The sequence below is a fragment of the Dasypus novemcinctus genome, chromosome 21 (genome assembly GCF_030445035.2).
Source record: "Dasypus novemcinctus isolate mDasNov1 chromosome 21, mDasNov1.1.hap2, whole genome shotgun sequence".
In the NCBI taxonomy this organism is placed as follows: Eukaryota; Metazoa; Chordata; class Mammalia; order Cingulata; family Dasypodidae; genus Dasypus; species Dasypus novemcinctus.
This window is the reverse complement of record NC_080693.1, coordinates 24,494,051-24,516,930: the sequence shown is the minus strand read 5'-3', so window position 1 is coordinate 24,516,930 and position 22,880 is coordinate 24,494,051. Positions and strand designations below refer to the sequence as shown.

General features: G+C 43.8%; 1 protein-coding gene across 1 annotated transcript in view; it reads left to right on the top strand.

The window, feature by feature from the left end:
• Positions 1–6,524: 6,524 nt before the first annotated feature.
• Positions 6,525–22,880, top strand: part of NDEL1 (nudE neurodevelopment protein 1 like 1) — a 59,826-nt gene continuing 43,470 nt past the window's right edge. The window contains exon 1 of the mRNA XM_058283504.2: positions 6,525–6,602. The gene's annotated coding sequence lies outside the window, so the exon portion shown is untranslated. The remainder of the gene's footprint in view (positions 6,603–22,880) is intronic.

Genomic DNA, 22,880 nt, shown 5'->3' with positions numbered 1-22,880 from the left:
TGATTTGCATTGTGGGAAGCGGATTTGGCTCAACTGATAGAGTATCCACTTACCACATGGGTGGTCCAGGGTTCAAACCCAGGGCCTCCTGGCCCATGTGGTGAGCTGGCCCATGTGCAGTGCTGATGCGTGCAAGGAGTGCCGTGCCATGCAGGGGTGTCCCCCGTGTAGGGGAGCCCCACGTGCAAGGAGTGCACCCCATAAGTAGAGCTGCCCAGCGCGAGAAAAGTGCAGCCTGCCCAGGAGTGGTCCTGCACATACCGAGAGCTGATGCAGCAAGAATATGCAACAAAAAGAAGAGATACAGATTCCTGGTGCTGCTGACAAGAATAAAAGGAGACACAGAAGAACACACAGCAAATGGACACAGAGAGCAGACAATGGGGAGGGGGAGGAAGGGAAGAGAAATAAATGAAAAATAAATCTTAAAAAACAATTTTAATTTGCATTAGTGGCTCAGGCCTCCTTCCTTTCTAGTGACCAACTGGACCGCTTTTCAGATCTTCATATGGCTGAATCCTCATCAGAGAGGCCTTTTATTTATTTATTTATTTTAAACTTTATTTTGTATATTTAGTAATTGAAAATATAAACATTAAAACTAAAAAGACTGATTTATTGGACTTACCACACTCAGCTAAGATGGAGTTGAAGAAGGACAACCACCACACCATGGAGCCTAGAGTGATTACAACTGAAAATGGGAGGATTGCATCCAGCATCCAGGTGGAATCTGACCCTCCTCTTGACATAGAGGTGCAATGGACACAACCAATCCAATGTCCACATAGAAGAGGTGGCATTGGATTGGGAAAAGTGGACATAATGGACAAAGGGTATGGGGAAAGGCAGGAAGAGATGAGAGGTGGAGGCATCTTTGGGACATGGAGCTGCCCTGGATGGTGCTTCAGAGGTAATCACCGGACATTGTAAATCCTCACAGGGCCCACTTGATGGAATAGAGGAGAGTATGGGCCATGATGTGAACCAATGTATATGAGGTGCAGAGGTGCCCAAAGATGTACTTACCAAAAAAAAAAAAAAAAAACTAAAAAGAAAACATAGTTGAATAAAAACATACATTTCTCATTTAAATATACTGGATACATATAAATTTTTTTTTGAACCACACAATATATCAGGTTCATAGTAATGCAACCATACAGTATTTGGCCTTTTGTGTCTGGCTTGCTTCCCTCAACATGATGTCCTCCAGGTTCATCCATGTTGTCACATGCTTTATGACTTTATTTCTTCTTACAGCCGCATAATATTCCATCGTGTGAATAGTCCACAGTTTGTTTATCCATTCATCCGTTGATGGGCACCTGGGTTGTTTCCAATTTTTGACAATCGTGAATAAAGTCTCTATGAGCATCGGTGCACAGATGTCTGTTTTTGTCACTGCTCAGTTCTTCTGGGTATATACCCAGTAGTGGCAAATCTGTATTCATCTTCTTTAGGAACTGCCAAACAGTCCTCCACAGTGGCTGTACCATTCTGCATTCCCACCAACAGTGAATAAGTGTTCCTATCTCTCCACACCCTCTCAAGCACTTGTAGTTCTGTCTTTTTAAAAGTGGCCATTCTGATAGGTGTGAAATGATACCTCATTGTAATTTTGATTTGCATTTCCCTAATCATTAGTGATGTTAAGCATTTCTTCATGTGTTTTTTTCTATTTGTATTTCTTCTTTTTTTAAAGATCTATTTTTTATTTATTTCTCTCTCTTTCCTCTCCCCCCGCCCCCAGATGTCTGTTCTCTCTGTCCATTCACTGTGTGTTCTTCTGTGTCCACTTCTATTCTTGTCAGCGGCACCCAGAATCTGTGTCTCTTTTTTGTTGCCTCATCTTGTTGTGTCAGCTCTCCGTGTGTGCGGCACCACTCCTGGGCAGGCTGAACTTTTATCGCACTGGGCGGCTCTCCTTATGGCACGCACTCCTTGTGCGTGGGGTCCCCCTATGTGGGGGACACCCCTGCATGGCATGGCACTCCTTGCCAGCATCAGCACTGTGCGTGGGCCAGTTCATCACATGGGCCAGGAGGCCCTGGGTTTGAACGTTGGACCTCCTATGTGGTAGGAAGACACCCTATTCATTGGCCCAAATCTGCTTCCCTATATTTCTTCTTTGGACAAATGTGTATTCAAGTCTTTTGCCCATTTTCAATTTGGGTCATTTGTCTTTTTATTGTTGAGTTGTAACATTTCTTCATACATCCTGGATATTAAACACTACTTATTGGATGTGTGATTTCCGAATATTTTCTCCCACTGAGTGGGCTGCCTTTTTATCCTTTTGACAAAGTCCTGTGAGGTGCAAAAGTGTTTAATCTTGGGGAGGTCCCATTTATATATTTTTTCTTTTGTTGTTGCATCCTTTGGGTGTAAGATCCAAGAAACCACCGCCTACTACAAGATCTTGAAGATGTTTCCTTACATTTTCTTCTAGTAGTTTTATGGTCCTGCCTTTGATATTTAGGTCTTTGATCCATTTTGTGTTGATTCTTGTACAGGGAGTGAGATAGGTCCCAGAGAGGCCTTTGTGATCACAAGCTTCAACCATTAAAACGTCACCCTGTTTATTTCCTTCCTTGCACTTATCTCAGTCTAACTGATCTTAGTTGATTACTTGTTTATTCTCCCCAATTAGAAGGTCAGTTCCATGAAGACTTGTCTGCTTTTTCAATGTGGCACCCCCAGCTCCTACAACAGTATTTGGCTTTGTTTATTGGGCAAACGAATGAATACATGAATGAAAAATGAATAAACGAATGACAAGTGAAAAATAACACCTTTTATTGTTTTAGTTTAAAATTAACAATTGTTTGATTATAGATGAGTTTGAAATGTCTTCAGCTATTTGTATTTCTCTTGCTATGAATTTGTTTATGTTTCTTTTGCCCAGTTTCCTACTTGGGTGCTTTTCTTGCCTCATTGATCTGAGATGGATATCAACATAGATAAATAGAAATATGTCCTGGTGAATGTTGTAAAATCTTTTTTGTAGTTTTAAACCTTTATTCATGTCTCTCCCCTTAGTTGGAACACTGCTCTGTGGGCCTGGTTTGTTTACTGACCACTTGCTTTGGTGCTAGTTGGAAGGGGATTGCTCTGATGAAGTTGCAGGCTTTGCTCCCAGCAGGAGCTCAACAAATGCCTAATGACTCCAGTGGAATTAAGAGGAAATATCAAGGGCCTATGCATGTTTGGGGGTTGCATTATCGTCATCTAGAGAGTAAGGAATTATCTGAACCAGTAACAGAAATGGTGAATGTTGAAGTCCAAAGAAAGAGCAGAAATAAACCAGGCTGGAAAGAACCAAAGGAAGCCCTTAGAAAAGGCTCAGCCTGCTGCAGAGATCTCTGGAAGGGGTGCCTGGAGCAGAGATGGATGATGCATACCTAATCGCGACCAGTAGGGGGCACTCTAAAGACGTCCCAATTCTATGAAAGACGTCCCAAGACCAAGAAAGACCTCGCTTGAGCACCTAGGACAGGGGTTCTTAACCAGGGGACTGTGGAACGATTTCAGGGGGCCCATGGGCTTGAATTGAAAATTTAAAAAAAAGCCACATTGGGAAGCAGACTTGGTCCAGTGGTTAGGGTGTCCGTCTACCACATGGGAGGTCCGCGGTTCAAACCCAGGGCCTCCTTGACCCGTGTGGAGCTGGCCCATGCATAGTGCTGATGCCCGCAAGGAGTGCCCTGCCACACAGGGGTGTCCCCCGCATAGGGTAGTCCCACGCACAAGGAGTGCGCCCCACAAGGAGTGCGCCCCATAAGGAGAGCCGCCCAGCGCGAAAGAAAGTGCAGCCTGCCTAAGAATGGTGCCACCCACACGGAGAGCTGACACAAGATGATGCAACAAAAAGAAACACAGATTCCCGTGCCGCTGACAACAACAGAAGCAGACAAAGAAGAAGACGCAGCAAAAATAGACACAGAGAACAGACAACGGGGGGTGGGTGGGGGGGTGGGCAGGCGGGTGGGAGAGAAATAAATAAATAAATCTTTAAAAAAAAGAGGCCACATTATACTTGTGGGGATGTGTTTGTGTGGGTGTGATATATTTATTAAGTAATACACAGTATAGTGTGGACTTAGCATGATTTTTATTTTGATGTAGCGCATTCCGGGTGCAGTGGATAACTACCTGTCAAAAGCTTGGTAAGGATGGCAAAGATGGTTTTATGATGCTGCGAGAAAGCTCAAATTTCTCAGTGTTTGACAAAAATGACTGAACAGATATTGAACCATGTTAGGTTGTCAGGTATTAAAATTATGGGAAAGTTGTTAAACATAATTTTGAATAATCTTAAAATGTAATTTAAAGACATGCTGATGTTGAGTGTCATGAAACTATCTGCTGTTACATTCTGAGAAGGGGTCTGTGGTTTTCACCTGACTGGCAAAGGGGTCCGTGGAACAAAAAGGTTAAGAATTCCTGACCTAGGGCATGGGAACTGAGGGAACCCTAACTTTTTGGCTCCGTGTTTCTTCCAGAGACAGAATCCCCAAGACCGAGAGCTGCAGGTTTTTTTGAGTACTTGCTCTGCCTGTGGGTGCCACCCCTCAATTCATTTTAGAGCAGTGTGATCTCAAATATTGATGAGCAAACCCATCACCTAGAGTTCTTATGAAAATGCAGATTCTGATTCAGTAGGGTTGGGGTGGGGCCTGAGGTTCTGTGTTTCTAACAAGCTCCCTGGCAACGGCTGACGTTCAGCACTCTAACATTTGAACGGGCTGATTGTGCAAGGACCTGTGCTCTGAGTAACATGGGAGGTGGCCTGAAAACAAAGCCAGGCTCTGCCCTCAACTAGCTTACAGCTTCCCAGACCAAGCAAAACCTCGCTGAAATGTCGGCGGTACAAGTTAGGCAGTGAGTCCACTGACTATGTGACCTTGGGCAGGTTATGCGACCTCTTGGGGTCTCAGTTTCCTCATCGGTACAATGAGAATAATAAGAGCAATTAACTCTTAGAGTTATTTGAGGATTCAAGCAAGATATTGTTGGTAAAACACTTAGCATCGTGCCTGGCACATCATAAGCTCTGTAAGGTTGGAGCACGCCGAGAGAAATAGGGAGTTGGGCAGGCAGCTCTGGTGGGGATGGTAATTGGGAGGGAGGGAAAGTGCAGGGGCTGTCTTTTAGAAGATGCCATCTCAGCTCTCAGGGGCTGTCTTTTAGAAGATGCCATCTCAGCTCTCAGGATTTCCATCATTTGAGAAGAAGGGGGTCAGGGAGGTGAAGAGAGAGGGCAAGGAGGAGGGCGGGTCTCCCATCAGCAGATGGCAAACCTCAAGGCTACTTCTGAGGTTCTGAGGGGGAGTCAAGCAGTCTGCAGGCGGGGCAGGTTTCCCGCGGGAGATGGGTGAGGTGGGTGGGAGCAGGGCTTCCAGGCAAATCCAGCTGGGGCTTTCAGCACACTCCCGCATTTCACAAACTTTGTCTGGTGTATGGGGGATTTGGGGAGGAGCTTGTGGGAGCTAAGAGTTGCCCTGGCCCTACCCTGCTGTAAGCTTTGTCATAGCCGGCAAAACCTCTGCCCCCCTGCAGTGGAGTCCTCAGCCCAGGTCCTCGAGTGAACCTGCATGCTTGAAACAGGGGTGAGGTTTCCTTTGCATCTCTGAAGTCCACGAATACCTATGGAGTAACTTCCAGCGCTCTGCTGGGCTCTCCTGGGGACGGAGAGACAAACCCATGTAGCTCTTCTGCTCAGAGAGCATATTACACTGGGAAAATAATGATCACTGAAGGACGCAGCAGCAGTTCTTCGCAGTGGTGCTTCTTCCTTGTGGTGAGACTGATCGACGGATGGACTCTACAGCCATGTAGGGGCAGGAGATGTTCGGGGTCACCTTCAGGCCACGGTGATCTGATCAGAAAAAGACGTGGCTTGGATATGGAAAGGGAGGAAGAAGGAAGGACAACCATTAGCACCAGCTCAAAGGGACTAATTGGGCTTGGACCAAGCCAATTACATGATCTCGTTTAAACGCTAAAGCAAGGCTGTGAGGTCAGTACTGGTATCTCTACTTTATGGATGGGGAAAATGGGACTCAAAGATGAAAAGCAACTTGCTCGAGTTCTGGTCACTACAAGTGGCAGGTGGAGTCTGTTTTATTTTAAGTTCATGGTCATATGCACCATGTTATGTGTATGCCGTGTCCTGTGCTGGTCTCCTTGTGTTGGCAGTCCCTTACCTCTTAACAAGTGTCAGTCTTCGCTTTTCCCTCCAAGCACAGGGACAGAGGTAGGAAAGCGGGGTGAGGAGCAGAGCATTTGTCTGGAAGACCAGTGGGTTTCACACCTGCGGTGGAAATGCGGGACCGTGAAGGCTGGCTAAGGAGGTAGGGTTTGATTTTTGTTTTTTTCCTCCCAAGCCCTGAAGTCTTGCTCAACTCCAGCTGAGCAATGAGGCTGGAAGGGTTGCCTCACTGCTAGACGGCAGGCCCGAACCCACTTCCTGTCCTTGCGCCTCTTGTCAGGCGGCAATTCTCACTCTTCCTGTTGACTTCTTTGTTTCGGTTGGTTTGGCGTGGGTCCCCGCGGCCTGCTGTGGATCTGATCGGCGGAAGTCTGACACTCAGAAGCAGGTACGCTGGGACGGTGGAGAGTGGGGATCTGATTGGAGAAGGTCTGGGCCGGGGCAGGGCCTGCCTGAGAGAGACACCAGATTTGGCAGGTGGGGGCTCCTGGGGGTCTGAGGCCCTGCTCTGTCAGTGTGGTGGGGGTCAGCTTTTGCCCAGTGTCGTTGGTTATAACCCTGTGGAGGTGACGGAAGCGTTTTTATGTGGAAGCATTTTTATGTGGTGGCTTCCTGAAACCACCTGTTTGCCCAGATCCCCCTAAGATTCTGATCACCTTCCTTTGGTTTTCTGTTTGCTGACTGCCCAGGTCACACGTTTCTGGGTTCAGACAGGTTTATCTGGTGCTGCCTGAGGAAGTTCAGTGTGATGTATTGACGTCGTGCTGGACTGACCAAGTTAGGGGCTTGTGATTAGGTCCTGGCTCCTTGTTTCATTCAGTTATGGGCGAGTTCGGTCTCCTCTGAACTTGTTTTCTCTTCTACAAATGGCAAAATGTCTCTATTTTACGGGATTTTTGTGATACTTTTGCAGGGCAATGATTGTGATAGTGTTTTGTAAACTCTAAGACTGTATTCTTCAAGGCTTACTCTTCTTTAATTTTCTAAATGGAACTAGACTTTTTTTCTGGTAATATAGAATAGTTATCAAAATTAAAGCAATAGAGAAAAAGTGAATGTCTTCATATAACCCCATCTTCAGAGAAAACTAACACTTCGGCATATAGACTTCTAGACTTTTTAAACAAATATTCTTATATCAAACTCTATTTACTAAAAGAAAAAAAGAAAAAAACTCTTTACTGTAATTTTTTTAAAGTAATAATACCTCTTGAATGCCAAATCATGCTAATTCACAAACATCTACCCTGTCCTTAACAGCTGGATAGTATTCCATTGTGTGGATGTGCCATGATTTATTAAACCAACCTTGTATTGATGGGCGTTTTGGTTGTTCCTAATTTATTGTTATAAATAATAAACACTGCTGCAGTAAACATTATTGCACACACATCTTTACATACTATTATTTCCTTAGGATAAATTCTGAGGAATTGAATTGCTGGGCGAAAGGTTTTACCTGTAGTTTTAGTTTCCTTGGCGACTCAAGCAAATACCAGGTAATAAGTTGGCTGAAACAGTGGAGCTTAATGACTCATGGTTTTGAGGCCAGGAAAAAGTCCAAATCAAGGCATCATCGAGGCGATGCTTTCTCCCTGAGCACTGGCGTTCTGGGGCTGGCTGCTGGCAATTCCTGGTGCTGGGTTCCTCTGTCACGTGACGATGCACGTGGCGGCCGCTCATGACCTCTCGGTTCTCTTCCAGGTTCTGCTGAATTTTAGCTTCTTGCTTCCCATGGCTTTCTCTTTGCCTAAATCTCATTCTGCTTATAAAGGACTCTAGTAATAGGATTAGGACCCTTCTGATTGAGGTGGGCCACATCTTAGCTGAAGTAACCTCATCAGAAGGTCCTGCTTGCAGTGGGTTCACACCCACAGGAATGGATTAAATTTAAGAACATGTTTTTCTGGGGTACATACAGTTCCAAATTACCACACATATATTTACAGCTTTGATTCATTTGTTCAGCTTCTCCTAAGAAAAGTGACATCAATTTATTTATTTTAAATTTAATAGGTTTTTGTTTGTTTGTTTCTTTCTTTCTTTTTAATTGTCTTTTTTTAAAAAGATAAATAGATCACACAAAATGTTACATTAAAAAACATAAAAGGTTCCCATATACCCCACTCCTCAACCTCCTCCCCCCATCAACATCCCCTTTCATTAGTAAGGCCCATTCATTGCATTTGGTGAATATACCCTGGAGCACTGCCAAATGGCATGGACCATAGTTTACGTTGTAGTTCACACTCTCCCCCAGTCCATCCAGTGGCTTATGGCAAGATATACAATGTCCTGCATCTGTCCCTGAAATACCATTTTTAAAAAAATCTGTTTTTAAAAGCAACACAAAACTCTTCGTGAAAAAATAGCAATTTCTTGTCCTATCCTCCCTACTTCCAAGTACTCTCTACTAGAAACAAGTATTTTTTATTCTTTCAGTTGTTTCTATTTCCAAATAAAGTGCATTTGTTGCTATTTCTTTATTTTTTTTAATTTCTCTTATTATTTATTAAAAGTAATACTTATAGGGAGTGGATGTAGCTCACTGGTTGAGCACCTGCCTCCCATGTATGAGGTCCCAGGTTCAGTCCCTGGTACCTCCTTAAAAAAAAAAAGTAATACCACAGCACTCCCACAGCCCTATATTATAGGACTTATATTTTTGCTCCCCCCATCTTCCTAATAAGTTGTATCACTCATTTTGGTTTAATCAATATTCATGTTTCCATTGTTATAACCATGTAAATATTATTTTCTGAGCTGTTTAGCATATTATTATGATGTTTACTTTCTTAGGCAACTTTTTGTTTTCCCCAGAGTCAGTAACTGCCTCAATTTCTCATTTGCTTAGTTTTTATGTCCATATCGCTGACTCCCTCCAATTTTTAAAGGCAATGCTCCATTGTCTTCAAACTTTTTTTAGAAATTCCATGTCATTCTTATTCCTGATCCTTTGTATGTGACCTGGTCTAAACTCTACGGAAATTTTTAGCATTTTCTCTTTATCTCTGGGACTCTGAAATTTCACAAGGATGTGCTTTGTGTGGGTGTTTTTTCATTCATTGTGCTATACTTGGGGGACCCTTTCTTTTTTTTTTTTTTAATTATTTATTTATTTTTAAAAATTACATTATGAAAAATATGAGGTCCCATTCAACCCCACCGCCCCCGCCCCCCACTCCCCCCACAGCAACACTCTCTCCCATCATCATGACACATCCATTGCACCTGGTAAGTTCATCTCTGAGCATCACTGCACCCCATAGTCAAAGGTCCACATCATAGCCCAGACTCTCTCACGTTCCATCCAGTGGTGGGGGACCCTTTCAATTTGTATACTTATTCAATTCTGGGAAGTATTCTTGAGTTATTATTTTTAAAATAATTTCTTCCTCTTTATTTTCTTTGTTCTTTTTTTTCTGAAATACCTGTCATTTGGAGGTTGGACTTTTGTTTTTTTTCCCCTCTCATTTTTTTTTACTTTTAATGTCCTATTTGGGAAATCTGTCTTTTGTTCTCCTTTTTTGGGAGATTTTCTCAATTTTATGGTTATACCCTTCAATTGAATGTTTTTAATGCAAACTCCATTTACAAAAGGAAAAAAAAAGCTCTTTTTCTTGTTTCTATTTTACATTTCCTGTTCTCGTTTCATGGATTATTTCCCCCTGAGCTGGCTCCCTTGTCTGTCTGCTCATTGTCTGCTCACTGTGTCTGCCGGTCTCCCTCCGGGGGCCAGGAATCAAACCCGGGACCTTCCATGTGGGAGGCAGTGCCAAACTGCTTAAGCCACATTCACTCCCTCATGGATGTATTTTTAAAAAATTTCTCTGAAGATATTATTAAAGCCTTTTTTTTCTTTCTTCTTTTTCCCCACTTTACTTCTGCTTGTGTCTATTGCTCCTGGTTTCCTTTTATCCTATTTTGTTTATCTTTTATATGGAAGGCTTCAAATTAGTGATTCCTTGTTAAATGTTTAGGTTTAAGAGCAAAGAACTAGAAGTAGGGTAGCTAACGTGGCTCAACTAATAGAGCTTCTACCTACCATATGGGAGGTTTGGGGTTCAAACCCAGGGGCTCCTGGCCCATGTGTTGAGCTGGCCCACGCTCAGTGCTGCCATGCACAAGGAGTGCCGTGCCACACAGGGATGTCACCTGTGTAGGGGAGCCCCACGCGCAGGGAGTGCGCAAGGAGAGCTGCCCGTGAAAAAAAGGGGCAGCCTGCCCAGGAGTGGCGCTGCACACATGGAGAACTGATGCAGCAAGACGACGCAACCAAAAAAGAGACACAGATTCCCGGTGCCGCTGAGAATACAAGCGGACACAGAAGAACACACAGCCAATGGACATAGAGAGCAGACAAGGGGGAAACGGACTTTGGCCCAGTGGTTAGGGCGTCCGTCTACCATATGGGAGGTCCGCGGTTCAAACCCCGGGCCTCCTTGACCCGTGTGGAGCTGGTCATGCGCAGTGCTGATGCAAGCAAGGAGTGCCGTGCCACGCAAGGGTGTCCCCCGCGTGGGGGAGCCCCACGCGCAAGGAGTGCGCCCGTGAGGAAAAGCCGCCCAGCGTGAAAAGAAAGAGCAGCCTGCCCAGGAATGGCGCCGCCCACACTTCCCGAGCTGCTGACGACAACAGAAGTGGACAAAGAAACAAGACGCAGCAAATAGACACCAAGAACAGACAACCAGGGGAGGGGGGGAAATTAAATAAATAAATAAATCTTTAAAAAAAAAAAAAAGAGAGCAGACAAGGGGGGCGGGGGTGAAGGGGAGAAATAAAATAAAAAATAAATCCTTAAAAAAAAAAAAAGAATTAGAAGTAATTCTTTGGCTGGGTGGAGGTTTGTAGACTGTTGTGATTCTTGGGAGGTGATCAAGTCGGGCAACCAGGCAATGTGACTAGGAGAACCCTCTGGAGCCAGCTGAATTTTGTAGAGAAGAGCCTTACAATTTCCTGCCTGGAGGGTACAAGTCAGGCCACCAGCCTTCTGGTAGACCATCAGGGGAAGCTAGCTGGGGTCTCACCATTCAGTAGATAGCCTTTGAGCTTTTCCCCCTTTCTTGCCACCCACTCCCCCTTATAATGTAGTGCTTTAACCCTGCCTTCTGTTGTGCCCAATAGCACCAAGTCTGGAGCTTCTGGGGTTTAGTTTGTCTCCCGTTGGGGTGGGAGAGGTAATGACCTTGGCTGGCCAGTTGTCTTGGCTGTGAAGTGACTGTCTAACTGCTTTGTAAACACACTGCCCTTCAGTCCGTCTTCCTGTTTTTACTGCCCCACCGCTGACCTAGCTGGCACCTCCCATTCCTGAGCTTCTCTGCGGTTCAGAGACATGACATTGGCATTTGGTTTTCGGTAGTCTCTGATCCACTGGCTGAGCAACCACTCCCCAATCTATTCTCCATCTTCTGAGATTCTGTTAATATCTCTTATCCACTATTGTCTTCTCCCATATGCTATTCTTTTATACCTTTAAAAATTATTTTACTGTCTTTTTAGTGAAGTTTCAGGAGAAAAATGAAGATTCATCCTGTTAACTGAGATGGTCATAGTATTTTTCACTCCTACCAGCACTATAAGGAAGAGTCTGCTTCTTCCCGCTTTCACCATCAGTAGGCATTGCCATTAGTTTTAAACTTCGCTAATCTGATAAGCAAAAAGAGGAGTCTCATTATAATTTTAGTTTACATTTCTTTAGTTATTAATGACATGGTTGAGGTTTTTCTTATTGTTTACTGGCCATTTGTATTTCTTCTGTGAACTATCTCATTTTTCTACCGGGGTAGGAACACTTATTATATTGTTAATGTATGGCTAGCTCAGTAAAAAGATAAAAGAGAAAATTAAAAAATCAAAGTTTATGATTGATCCCTCACTTATTTTATTTTATTTTTAAAGATTTATTTTTAATTTATTTCTCTCCCCATTCCCCCCTTGCCCCCCCAGTTGTCTGGGGTCTGTGTCCATTTGCTCTGTGTTCTTCTGTGTCCGCTTGTATTCTTGTCAGTGGCACCGGAAATCTGTCTCTCTTTTTGTTGCATCATCTTGCTGTGTCAACTCTCCGTGTGTGCGGTGCCACTCCTGAGCAGGCTGCACTTTTTTTGCACTGGGTGGCTCTCCTTATGGGTGCACTCCTTGCATATAGGGCTCCCGTACGCAGGGGACACCCCTGCGTGGCACGGCACTCCTTGCACACATTAGCATTGCGCGTGGGTCAGCTCATCACACGGGTCAGGGGGCCCTGAGTTTGAACCGCAGACCTCCCATGTGGTAGACAGACACCCTAACCACTGGGCCAAATCCGCTTCCCTCATTTATTTTTATATGCAGTTTCAGAGCATGTGCTTCAGAAAATTGCACTTCTTAACGACCATGTCAAAAATTCTTGAGGCATTTCCTCCCTTGGATCACAAAAGCAATCTGTGTTCACTTTAGAAAAGTTGCAAAATACTGATAAACACACAAAAAAAGAAAATATAAATCACCCGGAAATGACCACCATTTATAAACATATTCTTTCAGTCTTTTTTTCTGTGTGTATATATTTACAAAAATGAAAGTCAAATCATTTTATTTTGTATTCATGCTTTCAACTTACTAACTCAAAACTTGCTCTGGTATCATCATATACTATTCTATGATCTCATCATTAGTGGCTGCATGGCATTCCATTGTCTGGATATAACACGATTTATTTAGCCAATATATCCTTTGGCAGACATTTAGGTTCTAACTGGATTAAAATTTTCATTAACAAATTCTTTTCATTATGACTCCAACTAACCTGTTTCTACCTTTATCTGCTTAACAATCCTCATTAAACAAATTCTTTTTTGGTTAAATTATTGCTAATTCCAAATTAATGAATACAGATTATGGAGATTTTCCAGCACTCTCTGTTTTTGTTATTTTATCCCTCTTGAGTCAGAAAGACAAATTGAGAAGGGCCATTCTTGGGGTCTCATTAGAGTCTTCCATTGCTTTCCATTAGAGAGGAAATGATGAGGAGGAAAGAGGGAGTGACGTATGGAATGATGAGAAAACAGAAGTAGATCAGGCAGACATCTGAAAAAACCATCCGTAGTTAAAAGAGAGGAAATAAGAAATCAAGAGCGGGTCTGAGAGTTGAAGATCATCATTCCGTCCCCCAATCTGCCACTTAGCATATATCTTTGGGCAAGCTGTTCAACCTCTCTGGTTTCTAAACTTCTGGAAAGCCAGATGGACTTCTAAGTCCCCTTGTATCTCCGACTTTGTCACACAAGCTGTGTGCTCCTGGACGAATTGCTTAACATCTCTGAGACTTGGTGTCCTCATCCATAAAGAAGAATCATTCTAGTCACTTCATAGGGTTGTGTGAATGGGTGTTTATAAAACACTTGTCACAGGGCTGCCCAGGTTAAGTATCCAATAAATGACAGTTATTTTTATCGCTTGTTATGTAAGAAGAGGGCAATTACCTCATCCTGCATTCTGTGTTTGAAAGGAACTCTGTCTTCTTAAAGTGGTTTCAAAGTTCAGTCTGCAGCAGGAACGGATGCCAAAGAATGCAGTACAAAGTCACCGCTGGCCACTGACTACCCTTTTCAGCTCATGCTTCCCAGGGTCTGGACTCTGTCCAAGAGTCAGTCAGGTAAATAGGCAACTGTTTAACCCGGATAAGTCAGATGTGTGAATGTTGGTCGATGGGGAAGCAATGGGAAGAAGCTCCACTTTCCAATTACAAAATATCCGTCAGTGTTACAGAAGGGGAACTGAGCCTTGATGATATGAATCATCAACGTAGGGATGTTATTTAGAAAAAGCTGATGTACTTTCAGCTTGTGATTAATGAGCACTGAGACAGGAAGAAGAAGTTGTGGGTGTAGCTGAAGTTTTGTTTTTTGCTGGTGTGCATTCCTAGATGAATCGCTCTGCTCTGAAAAATTAGGAGGCTGGATTCTAGTTTTGTTCTCCAAGGATGTTCTGTTTACACAAAGTGTTAGGTGGTGCAGAGGCAAAATTTGAAATTTTAATACTTATTTTTTATTTTATGGATTATTAGGAAAACTACGACCAGCAAGCAACTCCATGACTTCATAGATATATTCGCTTAGGATGGGCTAAAGTGGGATTTAAGTTAATTAGAACAAAAAATAACAACAAGGATGTGGACTTGGCCCAGTGGTTAGGGTGTCCGTCTACCATATGGGAGGTCCGCAGTTCAAACCCCGGGCCTCCTTGACCCGTGTGGAGCTGGCCCATGCGCAGTGCTGATGCGTGCAAGGAGTGCCCTGCCACGCAGGGGTGCCCCCGCGTAGGGGAGCCCCACGCGCAAGGAGTGCGCCCCGTAAGAAGAGCCGCCCAGCGTGAAAGAAAGTGCAGCCTGCCCAGGAATGGCGCCGCACACACGGAGAGTTGACACAACAAGATGACACAACAAAAAGAAACACAGATTCCTGGTGCTGCTACTAAGGATAGAAGCGGTCACAGAAGAACACACACCGAATGGACACAGAAAGCAGACAATTGGGGGTGGGGGAAAGGGGAGAGAAATAAATAAAAAAAAAATCTTTAAAAAACAACAACAACAACAGTGAGTCAACTCAAATAAAAATTTGAAGGTGTTGTGCAGAAATACCAAACATGTGAAAGTGGTAAAATTGGAAAACTGGATGTGGGAACAGAATAATAGCCTCTCAGGTACATCCACATCCTCATCTCTGCAACCTGAGAATATGGTACCTTATATGGCAGAAGGAACTTTGTAGATGTGATCAAGCTAAAGATCTTGAGATGGGAAGATTATCTTGCTTATCCAGGTAGATTCCAAATGTAATAATAGATTCCTTAAAAAAGGGAGGCAGGAGGGTCACAAACACAGAAGGTTATGTGACAACAGAAGCAGAGGGATAGAGAAAGAGATTGAAAGATGTCACCCTGCTGGCTTTGAAGTTGGAGGAGAGAGCCATAGACAAGATCTCTAGAAGCTGAAAGAGGCAAGGAACAGATTCTCCTCTGGAGCTTGCAGTGAACCAGTCCTGCCTTATTTTAGCCCTGTAAGACTCATTTCAGACTTCTGACATCCAGAACCATAAGAGAATCAATTTGCCTTGTTTTAAGCCCCTGAGAGTGGGGTCATTTGTAGTAGCAACAGTAGGAAACTAATGCACTGGACCTTAGATGCACGTGAAGGTGGTTCCACCTGCAGGTTCAGCAGTTCCCCAGGGCGCAGGGAAGGAGACTGGGTGTGAGTAAGACTGTCCTTGGCCACCTTCCTTCCACCCCCATCTCAGAGGGTGCCGACCCTGCCATCACAGAATGACCAAGGAGGGACAGGGCTCTCAGCCCCATGGGAGGCTCTTGGCACCTGGATGGCAGGATGGGTCCTGACTCATGGCAACAGTCAACAGTATCATCTGGTTCAACCTGCTCATTGTACAGGTGAAGAAACTGAGGTTCTGAGATGGGAAGTAGCTTGAGCAAATCACCAATGATGGGCTGGTTTGGCTGAGAAGAGTAGACAGCTGAATTCCTGAGGCAGTGGGAGGGAAAGGCACCAGGCAGAGGCGTGCCTGGGTTCTAACATCAGGGTGGGGCGCCCTGAGAAGGGGTGGGGCCCGCACCTTTAGTTGGAAGTGGAGGGTGGATCCTGCCTTGCTTTGATTACCTTCTCTGTGTCTCTCGGCCTCTTGATTTCACACTCCTTCCTCTAATATCTTTTTTTATCACAGTTTTAATAGTCACCCTGACAATACATGACCTTTAGAAAATTGCTGAATCAGCTACGCATGTAGAGAATGGGCTCCCCTGCTGCTGCTTCCCCTCTAGACTACCCCCAGCGTGTAAGTTAATTTCTTTTCCTCTGCATTGTCTGTTCCCTTCAGCGACAGAGTTACCCTTACTTTCTTTTGCTACAAGAAACATTTATTTCTCCGGTGATTAAACACGCAAGCTGAGATAGTTCATTTCTGCATAGCCTTTGTGAATTTAAATGGGTGTCTGTGGAATGGACACTCTTGAATAAAGTCTAGTCTACTTTTGAGCAGAAAATGTTTTCCATGTGAGGGTCACAAGATCCCCTTCTTATAATTCTGAAAGTGAACGGCGAGACTTGTGCCGTGTGATATAGGCGTCAACAAAAATCGGTGTGAAATTTCCTCTGAGGTCCCCTGGACTGTCATGTCACGGTATTAGCTTGTAATTATAAATGGTTGAGGCGTAGCTCCCTTCTTATTTAGGCAACTGCCACTAGACCAGTGACCCCCACAGAAGCAGGCCTGAGAGTCCAGATTAGCTACGCAACCATAGCTAACTGCACTATTCAAAGACCCAGACTTCACATGTGCCAGGTAACAGGAGTTCAGAAATAATAAAAAGTTGAAAAGAGTGTAGAGTGGAAACTGTCAATCTACAGAAACAGTACATATCTTTACAGCAGGGAATTGTATTAATGTATAACGTCAGAGTGGCTTAATGAGGGAGTTGTAGTCTAAGGAATTTAATCATATGGTCTGTGCCATGGAATTGGGAACCCTCACGTTGAAGCTTACTGACCCCCAGGGCATCCAGCTGACTTTTTTTTTTTATGATATAACTCCCCCCCCCCCAAATTTTTCATTTTTTTAATTAGAGAAGTTACAGATTTATAGAAAAATTATGCCTATAAATAAAATATAGTGTTCCCATGTAACACCCTATTATTGCCACCTGGAATTAGTGAGGGACATTTGTTATAATTCATGAAAGAATATTTTTATAATTGTACTATTATTATATTCTATGGCTTACAATAGGGTTCATTGTGTTGTACAGTCCCGTTTTTAAAATTTTTTTTTTTTTTTTTTTTTTTTTAAAGATTTATTTATTTTTATTTAATTTCCCCCCCTCCCCTGGTTGTCTGTTCTTGGTGTCTGTTTGCTGCGTCTTGTTTCTTTGTCCGCTTCTGTTGTCATCAGCGGCACCCGCTTCTGTTGTCGTCAGCGGCACGGGAAGTGTGGGCGGCGCCATTCCTGGGCAGGCTGCTCTTTCTTTTCACGCTGGGCGGCTCTCCTCACGGGCGCACTCCTTGCGCGTGGGGCTCCCCTACGCGGGGGCACCCTTGCGTGGCACGGCACTCCTTGCGCGCATCAGCACTGCGCATGGCCAGCTCCACACGGGTCAAGGAGGCCCGGGGTTTGAACCGCGGACCTCCCATATGGTAGACGGACGCCCTAACCACTGGGCCAAAGTCCGTTTCCCTAAAATTTTTATTCTAAAATAACATTTATACAATTTAGAATTTCTCCTTTAAACCACATTTACATGCATAATTCAGTACTGTTCTTTACTTTTCACGATATTGTACTATGATCACCATCATCCAGTACCAAAACTTTACAGTCAACCCACACAGAAACTCTGTTCAGTTTAAGCATTAACTCCCCATTTCTTACCCCCAGGCCCTGGTGATCTATATTCTAGATTCTGACTTTGTTAGTTTTCTTGTTCTAATTATTTTATATCAGTGATATCATACAATATTTATCCTTTTGTGTCTGGCTTATTTCACTCAGCATGATGTCTTCAAGGTGCATCCGTGTTGCTGCATGTATCAAAACTTCACTCCCTTTTCGTGGTTGAATAATATTCCATTGCATGTATATCCCACATTTTATTTATCCATTCATTGGTTGATGCACACTAGGATTGCTTTCATCTTTTGGCAATTGTGAATAATTGCCAAACATCGGTGTGCAACTATCTGTTTAAGTCCCTGCTTTCACTTTTTCTGAGTGTACACCTAGTAGCAGGATTTCCAGGTCATGTGGTGATTCTATACTTAGCCTTCTGAGGAACCACCAAAGTGTCTTCCATGGTGGCTGCATAGGTCACTCGTATCTCTTAGAGGGACATAGCTGAAACGGTGGTATATAATTTGCAAAGAATTTCAAGGAAATTATTTTGCTTTGTTTCATTTGGGTGCATTCTTATTTTTCAAAACTTTTTTTCTGATGATACATTTAAAATATTTCTGCTAAAAAAAAAAAAAGCAAAAAGGAAGAACAAAGGAAAGAAAAAGAGAAAGAGAGAGATCTCACGTCCCAGAGATGAAGACTGTTAACGTTTTGGTGTCTATCTTCCCAGACTTTTTTCTATGTATGATTACACATGTTTTTCTATTTTTCAAAAATGAGATCATAGTATACATATTGTTAAGTTATTGCTTTTATTCACTGAACCATATATTATGAACATCTTTGGCTGTTCATGTTCTTTGGAAACATTTTTGCTATAATAACAGAGCATGTTTATATATTGTGTCGCTAGTACCTAATTCCACTTAACACATCCCTTAGTCTAGGTTGTTTCTAAACGTTTGCTAAGCAATGCTTTGATACAGGCCCTTATTGACAAATCTTTGCATACATCCTTAGTACTTTATCGTAGGTAAGTGGAAGTAGAGCTGCTGGATTAAAGAGACAGCACATTTTTAAGGTTCTGATAAATGCTACTAACTTGCAATTTAGCAATGAGAGTGCTGGTTTCTCTGTGCTCTTGTCTGTACTTTGAAGTCAATTGTTTTAAAAGCTCATAAATTTGGGAACGGACTTTGGCCCAGTGGTTAGGGCGTCCGTCTACCATATGGTCTACCTTGACCCGTGTGGAGCTGGCCATGCGCAGCGCTGATGCGCGCAAGGAGTGCCGTGCCACGCAAGGGTGTCCCCCGCGTGGGGGAGCCCCACGTGCAAGGAGTGCGCCCGTGAGGAAAGCCGCCCAGCGTGAAAAGAAAGAAGCAGCCTGCCCAGGAATGGCGCCACCCACACTTCCTGTGCCGCTGACGACAACAGAAGCGGACAAAGAAACAAGACGCAGCAAATAGACACCAAGAACAGACAACCAGGGGAGGGGGGGAAATTAAATAAATAAATAAATCTAAAAAAAAAAAAAAGCTCATAAATTTGCTGGATGAAATATGGCATCTCTTCTTTGTGACCCACTTTGAATGCTTTTGATTAAGAGCAAGGTGAAATATTCATATGTTTGTTAGTTGCCTGTATTTAAAAATTTTGTCCATTGCTTCTTTTTTTTTTTTTTTTCAATGCAAGAGTTCTTTATTAGAGTTCTAAACTATAAAAGTGTTTTGGTGAAGGAAAGAAAAAGGGGAAAGAAGGAGCAGCAGAAGAGAGCTTGGAAAATGATTCAGAATTAAAAACATTCATTGAATTTTTAAAAAATTCATTTGACAAACATTAAGTGCTTTTTACCTGTCAGTTGCTAAGGTTAGAGATAAAAAAGCATGCGCTGCCCTAAATGCCACCATAAATGTAAAATATTGAAAAGTCCTGGCTAATTTTCTTCTCCTTAGTGACATTATAGTATGTTTCTATTTATTTTGTTTTTCTTCTTTTCTATAAGGTCCACAAAGGAAGAGACTTAGCTTCTTTTGTTAGCTCCTCTACCTCCAGAGACTAGAACAATGCCAGACCCTCCATAAATATTTGTTTAATGGCTGAGTACATTACCTTTCACACCCGGAAACTTTGACTCATTGGTTAACCTGGTCATGCGAACTGGGCTGAAATTGCCTGATAAAATCGGCTCAGCTTGGTAAGAAATACTCCATTTCTTTTAAGCCCTGTCATTTCATTAGTTTGGTGTGGGAGTAGCTAAAACTGGTGCCACCTTGTCTGCCTAAAGATATGTGAGCAGATATCGTTTTTCTCCAGGTACAGTCATACTGTTTATGTAGGCTGTGACACCAAAGGCCGTTCGGGTTGCTAGGAGTTAACCAAATTAGCAATTAAAAGTCTTGAGCAGAACTTTTCTGTCACTTGGGGGTGTGTGGACAGTGCCTGTCACAGAGCAGGGGTGGGACCCAGGGCTGAGCGAAGACTAAAGCTTGGGAGAGTAGAGGCGCCGAGGAAGACCACAGGGCTGCAGATTGTTCCAGAAATGGAGGTAGTTCTGCCTGTAGGCTGCCGGGAAAGAAATTAGCACAAGCTCGGAGAGAGTCCATCAGGTTCCATTAGTAGCAGGAAAATAGGCTAAAGTAGAGATCCTCCTGACCTCAACCCCCTCCTACCCCCCAGGATGAGGACGAGGGCTCTTTCCTTCCAGGTCCTGGCATACTGGGGCAGGACCCTGATGCAAGTTCTGTTGTGCCCCAACCTAAGTTGGCCACATTTTCCTCACTTCCAAGAGACTCCTTTCAGCAAGGTATACCTGGAGGCCTGCGCAGGGTGCAAGCACCTGGCCAGGGCCCCTGAGGCCAGAAGCCAGCTGCATCCTCAGACAGGTTCAATGAAAAGGAACAAATGGGAAGGCCTGGAGCCTAGTTCCTACTGTTCTGTTGACTTTCAGCCAGCTGGAGTTCGAAATTTAGGGGACAAATTCCAATGGAAGAGCTGAGATTTGGGATCCTTGTTGAAGTGGAATGAGTGTCATTTGCTCAAGGACCTGCTGGGGATGCAATAAAGACAATGCATGGAACTTTGCTTTCTCTTTGAGGCGATGTAGGGACAGCTCAGGAAGGGCTATTTGTGGTGTCTAGGCCAAGGGTAAGGGGTCAACCAGAAATGGGCATTTTTGAATCAAACATGAACTGGTTCCCATTCCCTGTCTCGGAAGGGAAAATGTATTGTCCGGCTGAAGGCACTGACATTCTGTAGCCCTCCTGTCAAGTCATCCATTAACAGATATTTCTTGACACCTACTCATTGCCCACACTATGATAGAAAGTAGGATTAACTTCTATTTAAGGCATCTGCATGTATTTTTATGTTCTTATTTAATTCTAGGTCTTCTAATTTAAGGGACTTGACATTATTTTCACTCAGGGTACAGTGTCTGCTGCACTTTATCCTCTTACCCTGGTGATTTTTCTTCATAGCACTTATCATGACTTGGCAAAATAAATTTATTTACTTATTGTCTGTCTTTCCCTTAGACTATAAGCTCAATGGGGTGCTGTTTAGGGGTCTAGAATGGTGCCCAGAGCAGGCTCTAAACTTAATAGTTGTTGAATGAAAGATTTCTCACTCTCTATAAAACCACTTCTCACTGACGTCAAGGTACAAATGTATATTTTTAAAATTAAAAAATTATTATTATGACTATATTTTATTACAGAAGCAAAAGATGTTGCTTTGGGGATTATAGGGTTCTGATACTGTAGATTGAGTTTTAGGTTTGGGCTGAGGAAAAGTCATAATTACCTGTGACCCTACCCCAGCCCCTCTGCTGCCTGGCATCACCCAAGTTTAACCTTTCATACCAGTGAAAATTTCACCTATCTATGGTGGTTTTTTCAGGATTTGGGGCATTCTTTCAAAAGTTCGGTCAGTCTTGCATTTGGACTTGAAGCCACCAAACCATTGATTCATTCTTCCATTTTCGCTGAAGCATATTAAGCGTGTGTTTGCTATGTGCTTGATGCTGGGCGTGCATGGATGAGTATTAGGGTAGTCAACATTGTCCTCGCACTTGGTGAGGGTCCTTGGGGGATCCTGGACACCTCCACGACCAAAGGCCATGTTTGCTAAGCTTCCTGTGAACCATGCGAGACTCTGCTTGAGCTCAGAGGAAGGAGTGAGTGCTCACTTTGGGCTTTGACTATCAGGGAAGGCTTCTTGGAGGAGGTGGTGGGATATGAGTGGGATTTCAACAGGCAGAGGTGAGAAAGGGCTGGCCAAGTCTAGGGAGTGACTGGAGTGCACAGGGTGGGAATCAATAAAGTTGGGCTACGAGAGGAAGGGAACCTCTCTTGGGGAACAAGGTGGAGGGTCTGGTTGGACCCAGACAGGTGAACTCTAGGGTGTAGACTGAAGAAGTGGGTTGGAGTGGCATTGGGTGGGCCTGGCATGGCAGACTATGTACCTTGACCTTTGTCACAAAGGCAACAGGGCATCCAAGAAAGTTTTGGAGCCAGGGATGCTTGTTGCGAAGTGGGATTTTAGGGGGATTATTCTGATGGTTCTGTCTGGACTGCCAGGCTGGAAACCAGAAGTTTGAGGGGGAAGAAATTTGAGGGAGAGACAGATAAACAGGAGACTCTGGATTGGGGAGACATAGGGGGAACACTGACAATTAATGGATTTATTTGACAGAGTTTATGAAGGGAAAGTCAATGGGATCTGGTGACCACGTGAGTAAAATGCAAACTGGGGAAGGTGATAATTAAAGGGGATTTGATGAGGGCTTCATGCCTCAGTGACTAGAAAGGTGAAATCATTTTGGAAATTTTGGTTGGGGCAACAGAGGATCTGTTTGGGTTTTAGACGTATAGAACTGGAGATGGTGATGGGATAAATAGGTGGACATTTCAAGTAGCAACCAGGCAGCCATCCAGGGTCCCTTGCCCAGTCTGATCTCTGCCCTGAACTGGGTCGGAACCCCTTCAAGCTTAGTAGAAAATACTGGAGAGAATCAAGTTTTTGCTGACTGTGAGGTATCTGGTTCATCTGATTCAAGAGATAGTTAAATATGCCCCATCTCCTCAGAGTTTTCATAGTGGGCCTGTGTGCATGAATCCTATCATCACTTGGGATTGTGTGATGTGGCCAAAGTCCAGAATCCTCATTAGCTGGAGTTTGGGGTTGCACCCAGAGCTGGTCGACCTCTGCCCCACCCGGGGTTGTACTTGGCTTCTGTTTTCCTGTGTCTCAGAATTTGGGGCAGGGAAGATGTTGGGGTGCTCATGCGGGCT